This window comes from Rhinatrema bivittatum, chromosome 5 (genome assembly GCF_901001135.1).
Source record: "Rhinatrema bivittatum chromosome 5, aRhiBiv1.1, whole genome shotgun sequence".
NCBI classification, from domain to species: Eukaryota; Metazoa; Chordata; class Amphibia; order Gymnophiona; family Rhinatrematidae; genus Rhinatrema; species Rhinatrema bivittatum.
In genome coordinates, this window is record NC_042619.1 from 129,914,066 (window position 1) to 129,934,908 (window position 20,843).

Consider the following 20,843-nt stretch of genomic DNA (forward strand, 5'->3'; position numbering starts at 1 on the left):
TGTATCCCGCAGCAGCAAATTTACTGGCACAATATGACAGCATAATATACACAGCCGTAAGCATATATATTGTAGGTGTATATTGTGCGACCCCAAATTTTATTTTATTTTTTTTACATCAAGACTTTTTTGCATGGTGCTGCTTTCTGTGGTTCTTCCTAATTAGTATCGCGATGATACTAAGTAGGAGGAACCATAGAAAAGCAGCACCATGCATCAGGGGTTATGGACTCACATCCAAAATGCATTTGTTAACCTGTGTGCTAGGCTCAGCGCACGATATTGCATTGGCCTGAAGGTGAGCCTGCGCACCTCTCTGTTTGTGTGTGTGTGTGGGGGGGGAGGTGGTAATAGCAAATGCCATCATTAGCATGACATTTCCATGCAAGAGCAACAGTTTAAATGCACATTTATAAAGCATGTTTTGCTGTGTGCTAAGCCTTGTCTTTGCACATATTGTCTGGTTTGTGTGCATTTTTTAATTCCCAATAGCTTACTGCATTGGAGGTTAAAAAAAATTAGCTTGTGCATTAGGAAACTTTTAATGCTAAGGCTTTTTACGACAGCCTCTATAATATTCGCAAGAATACTTTAACCACATGTACTAATGGATACTTTTCTTAAATCTTCTTTTCCAAGTTCTGTACAAATACTTGCTTTTATATGGTCAGGTAAATAGTTTCACCAGCTTTATCACTTAAGTGTGGTATTTGTCAGCTTGGTATATTGTTAATAAACTGAGTGTATTTTCTGGCTAGAAAATGTTAATTTATGTGGTTCACCAGACTTAGCTCACTGATCTTCAGCGTTAAGAACTCCTCTTGGGCCTCCTCGTGATCTTCTCCAGGAACTGGATTCAGTCACTGCCTGGCCGATGCAATATTGGCGAGTAGAAAATGGGCGCTCAGTGCCCACTTTCCTAATGTGCACCCAACCTCCTCTCCTGGGTGCATGATCTAAAATTTAAATGACCTGCTGTGCTAAAAAGAATGCACTAGGGAAAGCTATATATTTCCCTAGCGCATCATTGGGATTGGGCATGCAGGAGACATGGCTGGGCTCCCAGTGGCTTACCTGACCTAGGCTCCCTCCCCCCAAGGACTGGCCCGATGGGCCACGCGGTCCAGGTCGAACCCGGGGATCCTGTACCTGAAATCAGGAATCCGAGGTCCTTATGATAAAACTGCCTTTGCCAGACTCCAAATCTCCTCCCTCCCAGCCAGGAACCCCTGCCGGGGACCCTCCTGCAGCAGGGCTGTTCTCGATTGGTCCTTTTCACTGACATTTGTCCAACCCAGACCACTTGGCCCATCGGGTCACACCTTGGGGGCGGTGAGACAATTTTTAGAAACATTTTTTTTTCACCTTACTCCTTTTTCTGATCCTCTGACTTAATATCGCCATGGTATTTTCTGCTCTTCTGTTAACTTTGGGGGATCCTCAGGGGTTAATTTTTTAGAGTGAAAATGGGCACGTGGGGCGCACATTTGTTTTTGCATAGGTGCGTAATAGATAATAGCCTCATCAACATGAATTTACATGTCATCAGCACAATTAGCTATGCACTGGTTTGGACACACGATTTGGACGTGCTAAGCCCCATATTACAGCAGGGGTTATGGACGCGTGTCTAAAACACATGTCCAATCACGGGTTAAACTGTGTGCTATACCTAGCGCACGGTATTGCATCAGCGCCTGTGTGTCTCCACTCACTGATCCACAGCAAATGTCTCTGCAATCACATTCTTTCTTCTGTTTTTTGCACTCTCTCATTTTGCCCCTACCATGTGACATGGGCTGGCCAATGGCACCAGTAGGTCCTGTCACATGGTAGGGGCTAAAGGCCACCGGCGCCATTTTGGTTAGTGGCAGCTGATGGCCTGGGAGAATCAGATTGCTCTTGGGCCCCCATGCATTTTCATGAGTCTTGGGGGAGGGGGGTTCGGAAGGGTGGAGAGTTTATTTTATTTAAATCTGGGGGGCGGGGGGGGGGGGGGGTGGCACAGATGGTGGGGGAGCAGTGGCATGTGATCCCTGCCCCTGATGGTAGGACTTGGGGCTGTGACCAGGGACGGGGTGAGGGGTGTTTGGTGCAACCGGAGGAGGGGACAGCGCAAAGCAGAAGGTGCCTAATCCCCTTGCACTGCCCCTGGGACCACCTGCAACTGCTTGACCTTCTTGGCCCTTCCACCTCTCTCTGCCTGTTTTCTGCTACTCAAGAGCTTCTTCCCTCTTTTTTTTTGTTGTTGCTAAATCTCTGCAAGAGATGGTAGCCTAACTACAACTCCCCCTCCCCCTTTTCCAGTAAACAGACTCTGACCGCTGCCACAGAGCTGCTAAGGAATATGGCTGGTAAAATAAGATCTGTAGCTGGCCACTATTGCAGGCACAGGACTGAAACTTTTTCCCTTATTTACACTACTACGTATTCATTTTATTCTTGCTTTTATCTGTTACACCTATCTTAGTTTCTGTTTTATTGTTGCGATTTATATTTTATAGTTCTTCAGCTGGAGCACAAATAGATGGAAAAGGGGTGGGGTTATAAACCAAAAATAATAAAATTATCCTCAGGTAAAAACTGAATCCCTTTTGTTTGCTCACACCAATTCATGGGCCCTGTCCTTGCCTTAGAACCTTTTCATTGTTTACATTAACAATCCACATTGGTATGGTATAATAGATGGAAGGAACACGAAACCCCCCCCCCCCCCCCCAAAAAAAAAAAACCTAGTATCTTTATTTTACATGTTGCTTTTTTGAAGGAAAAAAAATCTTTCTTTGGTATAGCTTCCACAGCTGATCAATATAATCGCACAAATATGTTAATAAAAAAACATAGAAAATGCAATGTATTTAAATCTTGGTAACTGTTAGGAAAGCTCATTCTCATGCCACCATAACAACCACCAATGCCTGTTCTATTCGACCATGGATAGAAAACAAATCTGTCCAAGACGGATTTCATTTTTAGGAGAAATCTAATTTGAAAAACTAAACAGACTATATAATTTTTAATTTAAAAGTATTTATTAATCACTTTCCAGATCAAATCTTCCAAAGCGATTTTCAACAAAATAAACCAATCACAAAATAGAGCAATCATAAAATAATAATACAGTCGCCAACTACTGAGTTACTGAAGACCACTGTCATGAGCCAAGTTCTTAGTTTCTTATAGAACTTCAGAAAAGAGAGAAAATGTCATACTAACTTTAAATAATCACTGGTCACTAAAAACCATCTGTCATGAACCAGGTTTTTAAGTTCTTAGGGAACTTCAAAATGTCCTTTTCTTCCTTCAGATTCATATAAGTAGTCTCACATTTTAGACAGCAGTGACCTGTTTTGCTAATTATGGAAGCTTTTTTAGGTCTATGGCAATACAGAAAGATGTTTAGTTTTAAATGTGTTTTATAGTTCCCCTCCTTGTTATCGAAATGTTTTATTAAATCTGAAAGGTTATCTTCACAAGTTTATGCAGGGTTCAGACACCGCCTTTCTTTCTTTCTTTTTCTTTTTTTTTTAAGGAGCTTCCTACGTTTTTCACCGAGGTGAGGAATTGCGCCCACATCCCTTAGCCGCTAGCTAGCTCCAGCGAGGAGCGGCTCTGTCTCTCCAGCTTCCCTAGCGCTCGGCTCAGCGGCAGCCGGTGACTGGGGCTTCTGGAGGCGGCGGCGGCGGCGCTCCCGGCTCCTGCTGCCCGGCTCTCTTGCCTCTCCGGGGGCTCCTGCTTTGCGCGGCCGGCGAAGGACGGACGGACAGACGGACGGCTCCGCACCAACAGCGCTAACAGGTAGGGCTGACGGCGGCATCCCCGCTGCTCGTATCCCAGGGACCCCGGGCTTGTTCGTGGCGCGGTGGGGAGCGCATTATCCGCTTCTCTCCCCTCCACCAGAGCTGAGCCCAGCTCTTGGGGGGGGGGGGAGGGGGGCAAAGGCGCTCGGTGCGCCGGGCTGCGTGCAGCCTTTGCCTTCTTCGCCGCTCCCCCCGTTGGAAACTGCGCTGGGGGCGCTTGAAGAAAGAAAGTTTTTTTTTTAATTTTCCAGGGTCTCTATGCCCGGAGGCTCAGCCGGCCGGGACGTGCCGGCACTACCTCGCCCGCCGGGTTCTTCCTTCACTTGTACAAGGCGGGTGGGGTCCGGCCGGGGTATTTATGTCCTATGGGGACTTCCAGGCTGTCTTCACCTGGGTCGGGCGCCTGGCTGCTGATTGGCTGGCTGGTTGCACTCTCTCACCCGAGGGCAGTGCAGAGCTACCCACCCGCTGAGAGGAGCTTGTCAGGGGCAATTTGTACAGATTTTTTTTAGTTTTTTTTTTTCGGGCAGAAAGTTGGAAATGTCTGTTTAAACCCCCCCCAAACAAACACATATTATACTACTCAAGTCAGTTGAGTGGGAGAAGGAGGGCTAATTGAACCCCCATATAAATGCCATTTTAAAGATGAAGCATGAGTTTGAGGTGCTTGAGATTAAAGCCCATTCCATCGCTTACTGCACCAGTCTTTTTATTCTTTCAAACGAGATGGCTTACATATGACATGCCACATTGATCTAGCTCATGTTGCCAGTGGTCGCCCTGGATGCGATTATTAATCGCGTGTCATAATTTTTTAAGCTGGGATATTTGCTGTGGCAGTTTTCATGGGTTTTATATGAAATTTTAGCTATTTTGTGTGCATATTGCTCCTTCATTCTATAGGTATGAATTAGAAAGCAACGGGATGCTATATACTGTCCAGTAACGGTTTGTAATGCAGCTGCAGTGTTCAGATGTCATAATCCATTTGATATCGAATAAAGTGGGGACGTTCAGCAGCAAAGTGTCAGTTTTATGGACTTTGGAATAGCTTGGAATTAAGTAAGTGACATAAGATGCATTGCTGAGGTGTGTGCTTAAGACAAGCAGTATGTGCAGACGGAGCTTACCACGTGAAGACTGCTGAAATTTTCATTCAAAAAGCCTCTATTTCTTGTTTACCTTCCTTTTTCATAGATCTGCCTGAAAGTTTTTTTTTCTTTTTTCCTTACTTTCCCACAGCATTAACGCTATCCGATATATAGTAGTTTTTTTTTTTGGGGGGTTTGTTTTAAGGCTCTCCAAGCTGTCCTGGTGTTTTAAAAAGTGCATCTGTTCTATTGCTCCCAACCTCATCGGGGCACTGGAGAACTGAAACATTCAAGAAGGTCAGAGCAGCTTGTAAAGTCTGCTTACATTTCAAGGCGACCTGGAGGAAGGATGGAGCTTTAAAGGCAGGAAGAGAGTTTATTATTGCAAACAAGAATAACCTATACCGTCTTTTTACATTTTTTTTTTATTTAAACAATGTCGAATTCAGTATTCCTGGGGATGTTCATCTCCCCTTAGCAACTCTGGATATTATTTTGATAGCCTGTAGGGCTTTATTAGGATATATTGATCTTGAGCTCTGTTGTGGATGCTCTCACCTTTAGCTTGGAGCACGCCATGCTTACTGGTGCCTTTTCCGTGAGAAATCTTTAATGTTTTACTACAGTGAACATATAGTACTCTAATAAATATTTAGTGTGGCTGATCTAGAAGTTGAGGAGCACATGATGCTTTGGTAAGACACAAGTTTTTCCTTTGTGTCTTCTTCTTTTTTTTTTTTTTTTGACTGATCTAAGAGCTTAAGGGATAGAATATGTTAATTTTTAAAAAATGTATGTGGAAGGAAAAGATAAAACTAATTTCTGTTATTGAAGGCAAAGAATGGTGTATATTTATAGATGTTTTACACTCCTAGAGTTCTTTTGCACAGAGAAATGCAGACAGTTTTTCAGTAGGGTTTTACTTTGTTTAGTTGATTGGAATGTTCTTTATCTTAGAATATTTAGACTGACTTTGGAAACTAATTGCAGATTTGGAGATGCTGGGTAATTATTTATTTGGATTTAGCTGGTGCCCTTTCATTGGCAGTGCAAGGCAAGTTACAGGTAGCATAGGCATTTCCCTGGCCCCAGAGGACTTACATTCTAAGGGTGGACCTGAGGCAATGACCTGATGGTTTCCTGTTCAATTTTTGGTTTCCTTATTGTCTGGGGGAAGCCAGGTAAGCTAATAGATCATGCGACCAGGCAATAGCATTTAGTTGCTTAGCAACTATCCACTGTGAAATGAAAACTGAACAGGAGTGGCTGCATCCACACTGACAGTCAGTGCTGACAAACAGGAAATCTCAAAACATTGTTTCAACAGTGCAGGCAGCACATGAAAGCTGATGCTATTTGTACAAATATGTAAACCTAGAAATACAAATGATTTCTTAGGTTTTCTAAAATAAAACTACCATACAAGATTAAGTACTAGCTTCTCTGCTTTAATATGTGTTCAAAATATCAGATTAGCTCTGTTTACAGTTTCAAGTTTGTTGCATTCTGTGCTTCCTGGCTCTGGTTCATTCTGTTCTGATGCTTTCTTTGCCTGTTTCTTAAGTGTTTATTTTAAATGGCAAGATTAACAACCATGTGGATAAATAAGGTTTTTTTTTTTTTTGTTTTTAATCAGCATGAGATATTAGCAGAAACTATCATAAGAGTACAAAAAAAAAAAATGAGTAGGAACCGACGTTGACCGCATTGCCCAAGTGCCAAAACTGGTATAGCCTTATTCATTCTATATTTATGGAAGCATTATAAAACATAATCTGATAACTACAGAGCAGTAAACTTTTATATTCTGGGTAAAATTATTGGAAATACTTAGTCATCTCTTCCTTAATGATCTTGAATGTTGTTGGAATTAACAAAAATCAACATAGGCTTAGGATTCTGTCAAACCAACCTCATCAGTTTCTGTAATGAGAGCAAATTGCTAAATATGGGAAGCATCATAGGTGTAAATTATTTGAACTTTGCTGCCACTGCTACTACTGATAAATATTTATAAAGTGCTGTAAGATGTAACAGCACTGTAGATACACATACGAGACAGTCCTGGCTCCAAAGAGCTTACACTTTAGTTAAGATAGATATACAAGCCAAATAAGTATTTGGGGAAACTTTGCTGAGTCCTTTCACGTGAGAAACAATTATACTAAGTAAAGAAATTTTAAAGATTGATGGTTCTTCATGTGTTTAGGTTAAAGAAAAAAATATACTGGTTAAAGGGTAGTTTCCAGAATGCAGTAGACTAGTGAATGGAAAATTGCTTCAAGAGGTGCATGGTGAGATCAGGGATCAGTAGATCTGTTATCGGTGTATGCGTAAATGATCTGAAATAAGAGACTGGCAAAATAGCTAGCTTTGCTGATGACACAAAGCTATATTTAGTGCTAACTTGCTTCAGATGTTGTCCGTCTCTGTAGCGATGTGGACATCTTGGGGGGGAAAATGGGCAGAATCTGGATAGATGAGTCACTGTTTACAAGTGTATGGTGGCGATGCATGTAGATAAGGCATGCAGTAGTGTTATACAGACTGAATATGTCAAAGCTTAACTTAGGAAAAGAAATTTCAACTTATAGTAGACACATGGCTGGTCAAAACCAAGCAGCAGCCACTAAAGGTAAACAAAATATCAAATGGATGTGAGACATAAGGACATTTTTCCTTTTGCATGTATGGAATCCTTGTTAGGCTTCAGGAATGAGAGTAGGAAAATAGGGGCTGATGTACTAAGACATTTTTCCCATTCTGTGTCTATGGGTAAAAAGCTAGTAAATCAGGCCCTAGAATGAGTACTAGATTAATTAAAGGAATGAAGTAGTTAAGAACATAAGAACATGCCATACTGGGTCAGGCCAAGGGTCCATCAAGCCCAGCATCCTGTTTCCAACAATGGCCAATCCAGGCCATAAGAACCTGGCAAGTACCCAAAAACTAAGAGTATTTCATGTTACCGTTGCTAGTAATAGCAGTGGCTATTTTCTAAGTCAACTTAATTAATAGCAGGTAATGGACTTCTCCTCCAATAACTTATCCAATCCTTTTTTAAACACAGCTACATTAACCACATCCTCTGGCAACAAATTCCAGAGTTTAATTGTGCGTTGAGTGAAAAAGAACTTTCTCTGATTAATTTTAAATGTTCCACATGCTAACTTAATGGAGTGCTCCCTAGTCCTTTTATTATCTGAAAGAGTAAATAACCGATTCACATTTACTTGTTCTAGACCTCTCATGATTTTAAACACCTCTATCATGTCCCCCCTCAGCCGTCTCTTATCCAAGCTGAAAAGTCCTAACCTCTTTAGTCTTTCCTCATAGGGGAGCTGTTCCATTCCCCTTATCATTTTGGTAGCCCTTCTCTGTACCTTCTCCATCGCAATTATATCTTTTTTGAGATGCGATGACCAGAATTGTACGCAGTATTCAAGGTGCGGTCTCACCATGGAGCGATACAGAAGCATTATGACATTTTCTGTTTTATTCACCATTCCTTTCTAATAATTTCCAACATTCTGTTTGCTGTTTTGACTTCCGCAGCACACTGAACCGACGATTTCAATGTGTTATCCACTATGACGCCTAGATCTCTTTCTTGGGTGCTAGCTCCTAATATGGAACCTAACATTGTGTAACTATAGCATGGGTTATTTTTTCCTATATGCATCACCTTCCACTTATCCACATTAAATTTCATCTGCCATTTCGATGCCCAATTTTCCAGTCTCACAAGGTCTTCCTGCAATTTATCACAATCTGCTTGTGATTTAACTATTCTGAACAATTTTATATCATCTGCAAATTTGATTACCTCACTTGTTGTATTTCATTCCAGATCATTTATAAATATATTGAAAGGTATGAGTCCCAATGCAGATCCCTGAAGCACTCCACTGCCCACTCCCTTCCACTAAGAAAACTGTCCATTTAATCCTACTCTCTGTTTCCTGTCTTTTAACCAGTTTGTAATCCACGAATGGACATCGCCACCTATCCCATGACTTTTTACATTTCCTAGAAGCCTCCCATGAGGAACTTTGTCAAATGCCTTCTGAAAATCGAAATACACTACATTTACCTGTTCACTTTTATCTACAAGTGAAGCAGATTTGTGAGGCAAGACTTGCCTTGGGTAAAGCCATGCTGACTTTGTTCCATTAAACCATGTCTTTCTATATGTTCTGTGATTTTGATATTTAGCTACTCTCCAGTCTTCAGGTACAATGGATGATTTTAATGATGGGTTACAAATCTTTACTAATAGGTCTGAAATTTCATTTTTGAGTTCCTTCAGAACCCTGGGGTGTATACCATCCGGTCCAGGTGATTTACTACTCTTCAGTTTGTCAATCAGGCCTACCACATCTTCTAGGTTCACAGTGATTTGGTTCAGTCCATCTGAATCATTACCCATGAAAACCTTCTCTGGTACTGGTACCTCCCCAACATCCTCTTCAGTAAACACCGAAGCAAAGAAATCATTTAATCTTTCTGCGATGGCCTTATTTTCTCTACGTGACCCTTTAACCCCTCAATCATCTAACGGCCCAACTGACTCCCTCACAGGCTTTCTGCTTCGGATATATTTTAAAACATTTTTACTGTGAGTTTTTGCCTCTACGGCCAGCTTCTTTTCAAATTCTCTCTTAAACTGTCTTATCAATCTCTTACATTTTTAACTTGCCAACGCTCATTCATTATCCTATTTTCCTTGTTGGATCCTTCTTCCAATTTTTGAATGAAGATCTTTTGGCTAAAATAGCTTCTTTCACCTCCCCTTTTAACCATGCCGGTAATCGTTTTGCCTTCCTTCCACCTTTCTTAATGTGTGGAATACATCTGGACTGTGCTTCTAGGATGGTATTTTTTAACAATGACCATGCCTCTTGCCCACTTTTTACCTTTGTAGCTGTTCCTTTCAGTTTTTTTTTCTATTTTTCTCATTTTATCAAAGTTTCCTTTTTGAAAATTTAGCACGAGAGCCGTGAATTTGCTTACTGTCCCCTTTCCAGTCATTAATTCAAATTTGATCATATTATGATCACTATTGCCAGTGGCCCCACCACCGTTACCTCTCTCACCAAATCCTGTGCTCCACTGAGAATTAGATCTAAAATTGCTCCCTCTCTTGTTGGTTCCTGACCCAATTGCTCCATAAAACTGTCATTTATTCCATCCAGGAACTTTATTTCTCTAGCATGTACCGATGATACATTTACCCAGTCAATATTGGGGTAATTGAAATCTTTGTATAGAAAGACGTGGTATTTGATAGTTTTAAACAATCACAACGCTATATAAATCTTTTTGTCAATGTTTACAATGTATATTTAAGGACCATCATATCACCCCCAGTGCTTACAAGTTATACTTGCACTTTCTGCACTTTCACAGGGTCATGTTTAATCAATTGGTCCAAATGACATCAATGTTCGATTTTTTTCATTTTTTGCTATATAATAAAAAAGGCAACTTTCCTTATTTCCTGGTTATCGGGGTTGTTTATCCCGGGGCTGTCGGAGGCACTTGTCCGACGCGCGCGTTTCGCCAAAGCTGCTTCAGAGACATCCGATTCAGGCTCTCCAGATCCAGCACTTCCCCTCGCTTAACGGGGTATCTAAACAGCATTTATTTCATACAAAATGCTGCGGGTCCATAAATTTTTCTAAGATAAAAAAGCTTATAGTTAAGAAATTTTTAGTTTTAGCGGTATATAATTTTAGCAAAGCAACATTTAACGATGTATTTCTGCAAGTGGGAAAAAGGAACAAATTAATCTGACTCAACAGGGGCCAAAATATGAGGGGCCGAAGACGGGGATACAGAGGTCAACAAAACACCGATTGGAACCGCCCAAAGACCAGGTCCCAATATGCAGCAAACAACTATCCACCCCAGGGGGGTCAGAAGGAATGGACATAAAATCTGCCGTTATCAACCTATCGGGACATGCCCTAACATCCTTGCAACAGGAAGTTCTGGATAAAGGGTTAAATTTTGTGGTTTCTCAACAACACGACCCTTTCCAATTCAGATGTGATTTACAGAAATTCATCAGAAATTTGCAGCGGACTATATATCTATCTCAGCAACCATTTGAACCATTACCAACAATAGAATCCCTGGTGAAATTAAAATCTAAATGGAGTCCACCTCCACCAGGAGATCCTGCTGTCAACACCTTCAGAGACCTGGTATTACATGATGTTGAGATTCTGGAAAATACAAAGAAACATGTTTACTATAACATGACCAGACAAGAATCAGAGGCCTTACACCAATTGCAAACAAATGAGGAATTGGTCATAAAACCTGCAGACAAGGGAGATGCTGTAGTTATAATGCAAAAGGCAGCATATTTGAAAGAAGTTAACCGTCAACTTTCCAATACAGACTTTTATCACCGTTTAGATAAAGACCCGACGGATGATATTCTCAATGAAATTAAAGAGACTGTGGAAAGAGGATTTGAACTTGGATTTTTGACTAGTTCAGAACGGCGATTTTTGATCAATGAAAATCCTAGAACACCAGTACTGTACTTATTACCCAAAATTCATAAAACACTCTGCGACCCACCAGGGCGTCCAATAGTATCGGCGAATGAATCTGTGTTAGAACCGATTTCTATCTTCTTGGACAAAATTCTTCAGCCTTGTGTGTCTAAATCCACGTCATATGTCAAAGACAGCACGAGTATGCTACAATTCCTCGACACGGTACAATTATCTGAGGAGTGTTTGTTAGTCACATTTGACATTGAATCGCTTTATACGGTTATCCCTCAGGATCAGGCACTTGTTGCAGTTGCAGAGGCACTAAAGACACATTCACATCTTAAACGTATTCCAATTCCTTATATTATTGAACTACTTGATCTCACACTAAGTAAGAACTATTTCATGTTTGATGGTGATTTTTATTTACAAATTAGTGGAACAGCCATGGGAGCTGCCATGGCTCCAGACGTGGCCAACATTTTTGTGGCCAGATTTGAAGCTTCACACATAGAAAATTGTCGCTGGACACCCCACCTGAAGTGTTGGAAACGTTATATTGACGACGTTTTCGTTATATGGGAAGGCTCTTTATCTTTACTGAAGGAATTTCATCAATGGCTAAATAATCTGGAATCGTGTCTAAAATTCACCATGGAGTTTCATCGGGATCGTATAGCCTACTTAGACATATTGATCCAGCGAAAAGATACCACTTTAGCCACATCTATATATCGGAAACCAAATGATCGCAACAATTTGCTTCGATTTGATAGTTTCCACCCAACCAGCTTCAAAACTAATCTTCCTGTGGGCCAGTTCCTCAGATTAAGGAGACTATGCACGGATCGCGATGATTTTAAGACCCAAGCGAAGGAAATGGCTGATCGTTTTTTACAACGCGGCTATCCAACCCAGTGTGTTAAGAAGGCATATCGGCGAGCACTCTATTCCAATAGAGATTATTTGTTTTTGCCAAAAAATCCAGAGCCGGGATCGAACCCACAGACTGTGGTTTTAAAGCATACCTTGCTCTCAGCACCTATCAGTAGAGCCATGAGAATGCACTGGAGGATTATTCAGCAAATCCACCCTTTATTTAATCAACCTTTACGAATTGCATATTCTCGAGGCAAAAACATCAGAGATCATGTTGTACGTTCAAACTGCTCAAAACCTGTAATAAACGTTGAACCAACTCAAGCTTGCGCTAAATGCAAACTCTGTCCATTGAAATCATCCCAGACCCACATCACCACAGCATCGGGAAAGACAATCTTGTTGCCTGAATTTTCCTGCCACTCGACTCATGCTGTTTACGCGATCTTCTGCCCATGTCCCTTAATTTATGTGGGCATGACTAAAAGGAAAATCAAGACCCGTCTTACCGAACATAAGTGTTGTATTAATACTAACCGGGTTGAGGAACCTTTGGTTTCTCATTTCAAGGAATGTAAACACGAGTTCGATGATATTAAATGGACAGTGCTTGAAATCATCAATCAACATTGGCGGGGCGGGAATCGTATTCAAACATTAAGACAATGTGAGCAAAAGTGGATTTTTCAATTGAAATCAGTCATCCCTGGTGGCCTGAATAAGGACATTGAGTGGTTCCATTTTTGGTGATTGCCCGCCAAAATCAGGAATCATTTGACTGTCAGGTGGATGCAAAAAACCATTGCATTTAAAAATCAGACCGGCCCGAGCCGCCTCACTGCTGAAATTTCTGAGCAGGGAGAAGGCGTCGGCGTCCGGTGAGTCAGATTAATTTGTTCCTTTTTCCCACTTGCAGAAATACATCGTTAAATGTTGCTTTGCTAAAATTATATACTGCTAAAACTAAAAATTTCTTAACTATAAGCTTTTTTATCTTAGAAAAATTTATGGACCCGCAGCATTTTGTATGAAATAAATGCTGTTTAGATACCCCGTTAAGCGAGGGGAAGTGCTGGATCTGGAGAGCCTGAATCGGATGTCTCTGAAGCAGCTTTGGCGAAACGCGCGCGTCGGACAAGTGCCTCCGACAGCCCCGGGATAAACAACCCCGATAACCAGGAAATAAGGAAAGTTGCCTTTTTTATTATATAGCAAAAAATGAAAAAATCGAACATTGATGTCATTTGGACCAATTGATTAAACATGACCCTGTGAAAGTGCAGAAAGTGCAAGTATAACTTGTAAGCACTGGGGGTGGTATGATGGTCCTTAAATATACATTGTAAACATTGACAAAAAGATTTATATAGCGTTGTGATTGTTTAAAACTATCAAATACCACGTCTTTCTATACAAAGTTATTTCAATCGTGGGATTGTTCATTAAGAGAATCTTTGTGTTTGGTAATTGAAATCTCCCATTATTACCGCATTACCAATTTGGTTGGCTTCCCTAGTTTCTCTTAGCGTTTCACTGTCCGTCTCACCATCTTGACCAGGTGGACGGTAGTATACTACTAACACTATAGTCTTCCCCAACACACAAGGGATTTCTATCCATAAAGATTCGATTGTGCATTTAGTCTCATGCAGGATGTTTATCCTGTTGCACTGTGTGTCCGGGATGGCATAAAGTGCTACACTGCCTCCCGGGTGGTCCTCTCTGTCATTGCGATATAATTTGTACCCCGGTATAGCACTGTCCCATTGGTTGTCCTCCTTCCACCATGTCTCTGAGATGCCAATTAAGTCTATGAGTTGCCAACTGCTAGAAAATAAACAAAAAAAATGACGTCTATAAAAATTGGTATTTTTAGCCTGCCTTTCCAAATAATGCTCAAGGTGGAGTTCATCATTATTAGAATTTAGGTACAATAAGTCCTTTTTAGAGAGCTTACAATCTAAGTGGATACCTGAGGCAGCAGGAGATAAAATGACTTGCTCAAGGTCTTGATGAGTATTGCTGGGGGTGGGAAAATAGGTTTGAACCCTCAGGGGGTAATTTTCAAAAAAGGAGTTAGCGCATAAATGTAACTACTATTGTAGCAATTTTCAAAAGCCATTTACTCAAGTAAAGTGCACTTATGCAAGCAAATCCTATGCATAATTCAATGGCATACATTGTAGCAATTTTTAAAAGCCCACTTACTCAAGTAAAATACATATACTTGAGTAAAACCCAGTTTTACTGGAATAAATGCTTTCTAAAAAACCAGGCCCTTAGTTCCTGTGGTTCACAGCCCATTGCTCTAAGCATTAGGCCACTTCTCCTCCTCCTCCTCCAGAATAATTTAAAGTTAGCAAAAGTGTCATGAGCAATGGACCTGTGTCTGCAGTGCTGTGGGTTCAAGCTCTGTGAGGCTGCAGCACTTCAGAATCGAGGTGCGTGTCTTGGTTCATAAAGGTGTGACTCTTGGCATTGTAAGTGCAGCTGTGCACAAAACGACGATGGTTAAAAGTGTGTCAGTAAAGAGATTGCTGGTTAAAAAAAAATAAATCTTCATGAATTGACAATCCTGGTTTTCGAATTAGGAAATTTTGCATTTACTTTACTTATTCCTTTACTGATATTTCTTAATCACGTCTGTGACCCATTTGAAGTGATGTACAAATAATAACAAGCAGATATATAATACAGAAAAACATCCGTAAGACTAGTATTTATTTTTATTAGAAGGTTTCAGGGGGAGGGAAGGTGGTACGGGTGGGGTTAGTCATCATGACATTGTACCAACAGTGAAGGTCCTTCAGACATCTTTTAGGGCCACTAACAAAAGAAGGGTGCAGCACCTAAGAAGCCTGGAGAGAGAGAGAGAGATTTAGCTTTCTCCATAGGATAGAGGCTTACTTTTTATACAGGGAGAGTAGTGCAGCTGTAAAATATGCTTCCATTTGTCCTGGCTTCAACTGCTAAACAGGTTGTTTTTAGAGAAGTTTGGTTGAGTCTCTGTAGGTCAAAAAAAAGTCAAGAGAATATGATGATGCACCTTGGTTTTCCCTGCTTCCTGAAAGATGCACATTGAGGTTATGAAGGCAGGTCTTTCTCTGGGAGAATGAATGGGCAAGGACAGCGGTTTTTCTTTTGCATTTCTCTCTTCCATTTCTTTTGGGTTGTGAATTGGTAAAACAACTATTGTTGGCAGGCAATAACAATTTATAGGTGTTACTTTAAAACAAAACCCAAACAAAAGCAGACAGGATAAATATAGATTGTGCTTGATGTGGAGGAAATATTAGGCAGGAAAACGTTGAATTTTACCTCTCAGTTTTCAGAAGCCATTTCAGAGCTCTCATGTACCATACATACAAAGTAGTTTCTTAACGTGACCACCACAAGCGTCATTTGAAAAACTTGGATTTGCAGATCTAGGAAGACTTTGACAAACAGTAATGGGTTTGCTGTTTTCTTGGGAAATGCAGCTAACACCTGCATCCATTCAGTTTAAAAAAAAAAAAAAATGACAGACAAAAATAGAAGAGAAAACATCATTCCTAATTTTAAATGAATGAATTGTTCTAACTCATCAGTACAAGCTGTTAATGTGAATATCACGGATGCTTATTTATAATATTTCTCTTGCATGGTTTAGTATTCATTTTGAAAAATTTTTTTTCTGTGCATTCTATTAATGTTTTAGTTTATTTTGGTTTATATTTCGCCTGTCCTGTGTCCTCAAGGTGGATCACAACAATAAAATCATTCATAAAGCATCTGTCTTCTTCTCCATTTTCCAACCCAGTCCTCGGGACACACCTAGCCAGTCAGGTGTTGGGGGTATTCAAAGTGGGTTTGCATGAGAGAGAACTGAACTGAATGAAGTGCCTCCGTTGTATGCAGATTTACCTAATCCTGGGACTGGCTTGAGAACCTTGGATTTAGACGGTGCTTTAAAAGCCTGGTGGTAATGACATTACAGGACTAGAAGTTTTGGGGGCATTCTTCACGGTGTGTATTTTGGGACAAAGTCTGTGGGGTACTTTATACCTGTGGGCTTTGCCCCATTTTCAAAGCAAACGTATGTGTGCTCTTTGATTGGAAACTCGCCATGGGTAGAAAGTTCCCATGGCCATCTGCACCTGACTTTTCCTGCAAATACTTTTTTTTTTTTTTCATGGAAAATAATGTGTAGATTTGAAAACGCAACCTCTGCGGATTATGTGCCTCTCCCCACCAAAACATGCTCCCTGGGAATGCTTCTTCTTAATGTGGCTGAGTAGCTGCAAGTTCTTCTACAATGCGTGGCCTTTTAGCCACATTGCGGGAGGGCTGTTTTCAGATGGCTTATTTACACCCGTAAATGGCTTAAGAAATTGTCCTCTTTACATCAGGTATTCTCGGAGCCTGAGGCCTCTGACATTTCTGGGTCACATTTAGCGAAGCTCTCCTAGGAGAAGCCTGTGCGGCGGCTGCTTTTTTGCTTGGTATTTCTTCTGTCAATGTAAGTGTCAGGTGGGTCGCTTCTCCCCTATTTGTTTCTGATCTTCCTTTCTCTTTCTGACTATGCCTACTCTGGCCCTCTTCAGCCAACCTTTTGGCCATGCAGTACTTTTAAATAGCTGCTGGGGTAGTCCTTTTTTTTTTTTTTAAATAATTTATAAAGTTTTTGGGCCTATGCATAGATGAATGACAATGTATAAGTACAAAATACCAAGAAGAGTTTCTTACATCCTGATCCAACATGACACATTATTCTGCTATGAATGAAAAATTTCCAAATGAAGTTTAGATGTGGAGTGCAACATATGCTCTGTGGCAATGATTAATCACAAAGATGAGTTTGTTGTAGGGGAGCGGCAAACGTATGCGTGTTCGGGATCATTAAAACAGCAACGTTTTGCATGCAGCTCATGTTCTGTCAGTAACTACATGTGGGTATTGATTAGTGGTAGGATTATTGGTATTGTAAAGATAATCAGAAGGTTTATAACAGCCCCTTAAAATGGTTGAATGCCTAATGCTGCAAAAATAGTATCGATCCCTGAAAAATATTTTCCATGTAAGACATCAAAGCGTGCTTCTTTCCAATAAAGGGAGTCTTTCTTTTTTTTTTTTCTTTTTTTCTTTCTTAAAGGAGTCTTGAAAATCTACAAGAATAGCAATGCTTACAGTAGGCATCATTGTCCATACTAGAATGCAGAGTGATGATTTGTAAGATACTGCTTCATATGTGAACGTGGGTTTTTTGATTCACAGATTAAGGTCTAGGCTAGATGCATACATTGGATTGTGGGATGATGGGTGGCAGGCACATCAGTAGGTGAAAGCACTTCTATAGTGCTACCTTTTGGCCTGATCAGAGAACTGCTTTAGAACCATTTGATTGGGCTTCCGCTGAGGGAAAGATGTAGTCTTTACAGATGTAAAGGCATTTGACCCAGAGTGAAGAGAACAATGTTAAGATTCACTTTCTCAGTAGATATTAGAGTTGGGGAAAAAAAAGTCTTATGTTGGAATATAGGATAAGAAATCCACAAAAAGAATTGTTACAGTGAGCTTGATTTACCCCTCCCCCCCCCCTATGTTTTTGGGCTCCAGAGTGCAAATATCTAATGCTGTTTGGGTTTTGCCAAATAGGAACTGTGGCAAAAGGGGATAGTCAGGAGGTATCTGGACTGGTCAAAAAGATATTCAACATGGTTCAAAAATAGATGTTTGGGATGTGCAGAAGAAAAAGCCACCATAAGCACAAAGATAGGCACTAGCTTCATTGATGCCTGAGGACCCCTAATATCATATCTGCTTCTTGCGTCACCTCTTCAGTCTACATTGTACACAAGGAGCTTAATACTTTTGCATAAATAATTACCCTCCAATGTCTTACATAAGAATATAAGAAAACTGCCATACTGGATCAGACCAAGGGTCCATCAAGCCCAGCATCCTGTTTCCAACAGAGGCCAATCCAGGCTACAAGTACCTGGCAAGGGACTTTGTCAAACGCCTTCTGAAAATCCAAATATACTATATCTACCGGCTCACCTTTATCCACATGTTTATTAACCCTTTCAAAAACAATGAAGCAGATTTGTGAGGCAAGACTTCCCTTGGGTAAATCCATGTTGACTGTGTTCCATTAAATCATGTCTTTCTATATGCTCTGTGATTTTGATCTTTAGAATAGTTTCCACTATTTTTCCAGACACTGAGGTCAGGCTCACTGGTCTATATTTTCCTGGATCACCCCGGAGCCCTTTTTAAATATTAGCTCATAGATAGCAGTACACACTCTAGATATGCATGGCTTAACTACATAGCTCATAGAATCCCTGTACTTAAAGGACTTCCTATAGAATTATCCGTACAAAAGCACACATTCCGGACAGCGAAACTAATCAATGCACCGTCGGAATATCATTAGATTGCTACAGTTTGGCAACATTGCTGGATGTAAACGTGTCCAACTCTGACACATCCATCCCAGCACACATTATTCTGTCTTTCAGTCACGTGTCTATTCTTACTTCTACTCCATACTCATCACTTCGCACACAATTGCACTGCTAGGAAATGACATCATACATAGTAAAAATAACATATTTATTCAAGATTGTATTAAATTAAAAAAAAAATGTTTTTCTTTTCCTCTTCTGAGATTGGTGTTCTGCTCTTGGCACTAACCCTGTTCTTCCTGTCTCTGGATGAATGGAAGGGGGAGCTGAATTCCTCTCCTCTTGTGCTGTCTTGAGCTGGTCTTCCTGCCAGAGAACCAGCTCATCATGGTGGGGCTGAAGCAGAAAAAAAGGGCCATTAAAAACATCCTCAACAGATTTCTGTCACAATGTTCCACATCCAAAAGGGCCATGAAACCCATGCTTTGGTACAGCACAGAGCATGCATGCACCTACTGGTTTAAAACCTAGGATGGATGAGTTAACCCCCTTTACACACAGAGCTGCACAGTCAGACTCAACAGTACAAAAGCTATAACGTAACAGGAGGAAGGAAAAGTGCTGTGGGAAGAGCTTGAGAGAGTAACACATATAAAGAAGCAATATCGGGCTACACCGAGCTAAGGAAAAGCTTCCTGGAAGAGAAGCGTCTTCAACTCTTTTGTAAACTGTTTCAAATCAGTGAATAAATCTAAGGTGTTGAGGAGGAGGAGTTCCATAGGGCTGGGCCTGCCACTCAAAAGGCCCGATCCCTAGGCTTAGTTAAGTGACCGAACTTAGCTGAGAGTATTTCCAGTAAACCTTTATTGGCAAAGCAAAGAGAGCGAGAAGGCTTATAAATTCTTAAAGCTGCATTAAACCAAGGAATCTCAGAATTATTAACTATCTTGTGTACTAGAGACGGAGTTTTGAATTTGATTCTCCTTGCTATTGGGAGCCAATGCAGGGCAGCCAAGATCAGAGTGATGTGTTCAAATCTAGATGTTCCAGAAAGGATCCGGGCGGCTGTGTTTTGTACGAGCTGGAGTGCTTGCAGAGCGTTAGCAGGCAAGCCTAGAAAAAAGGAGTTACAGTAACTGATGGAAGGGAAAATTTATGCTTGTAGCATAGAATGAAAGTCCTCTGGTCTTGAGGTTTCAGCTTGTGCAGTATCCTTAATTTCAGGAATGCAGCTGAAACCAAGCTTTTAATGTGAAAGCACATTGAAAAGAGGCATTTACTATTACTCCTAAGTTTCTGGCCTGGGATTTAATAGGTACTGAATGACCAGATGGTATGTCTGCTTTAGGGTATCTATACAGACTGACTCTGTTTTTTCAATATTTAAGACCAGCCTGTCATAAAAAAGCCACTTTTTGATGGAAGACAAGCAGAGTGTTAAAAATTGAAAAGTTAAAGGCAAAAAATATGACTGGGAAGAAGAACTAGATATCATCTGCGTACATCTTATATGAAACACCTAGGGTCACTAGAAGCTTGCAAAGAGGGGTTAGATAGAATATTAAAAACTGCAGCCGACAGTGCTGAACCCTGTGGTACACCAGTTTCTATTTGTTGCCATGATGAGAAATTTGTTTCCCGCCTCAGCCACTTGTGAAATCAAAATGCTGTGATTGACAGTATCAAATGCAGCGATGAATGATAACAGAATGTAACTCATTCTGGAATCAAAACTGTGCTGTATTTTATCAGAGCTGGATAAGAGTAGTGCCTCTGTGCTGAAATTTCTTTCTGAAGCCATATTGCTGACAATCTACAATAGAGTGAGAAGCTAAAAATTCAGTTAATTGTTTTAACACCACAGGTTCAATTATTTTTGCAAGAAATGGCAAGGTAGAAATAGGCCGATTAATTAGTGAGAATAGTGGGATCAAGATTAGGTTTTTTTCAGTAATGGGTGGACTGCTGCTTTTTTAAGCACCTTGAGAAGCTGCCCTTCAAGCAGAGATGTGTTTATAAGTGATGCAATCACTGGGACAATATCTTCCTTAAGGCCTCGAAAAAGTACAGTTGGACATGGATTTAAAAAAACAAGATGATTGATTCAGCTTCGAGATGACCTGGAGAACCTCAGAAACAGTGATGGGCGAGAAGGATTCCCAAAGCACTAAC

General features: G+C 40.7%; 1 protein-coding gene across 6 annotated transcripts in view; it reads left to right on the forward strand.

Moving 5' to 3' along the window:
- The first annotated feature begins 3,557 nt into the window (after window positions 1-3,557).
- ENOX1 (ecto-NOX disulfide-thiol exchanger 1) overlaps window positions 3,558-20,843 on the forward strand; it is an 838,273-nt gene continuing 820,987 nt past the window's right edge. For 5 of the 6 annotated variants that reach the window (XM_029602937.1, XM_029602936.1, XM_029602934.1 and 2 more), the window contains exon 1: window positions 3,558-3,798. The gene's annotated coding sequence lies outside the window, so the exon portion shown is untranslated. Of the gene's footprint in view, window positions 3,799-4,749; window positions 4,863-20,843 lie in introns of those variants that run through there. The other variant, XM_029602935.1, reaches the window with a different exon arrangement.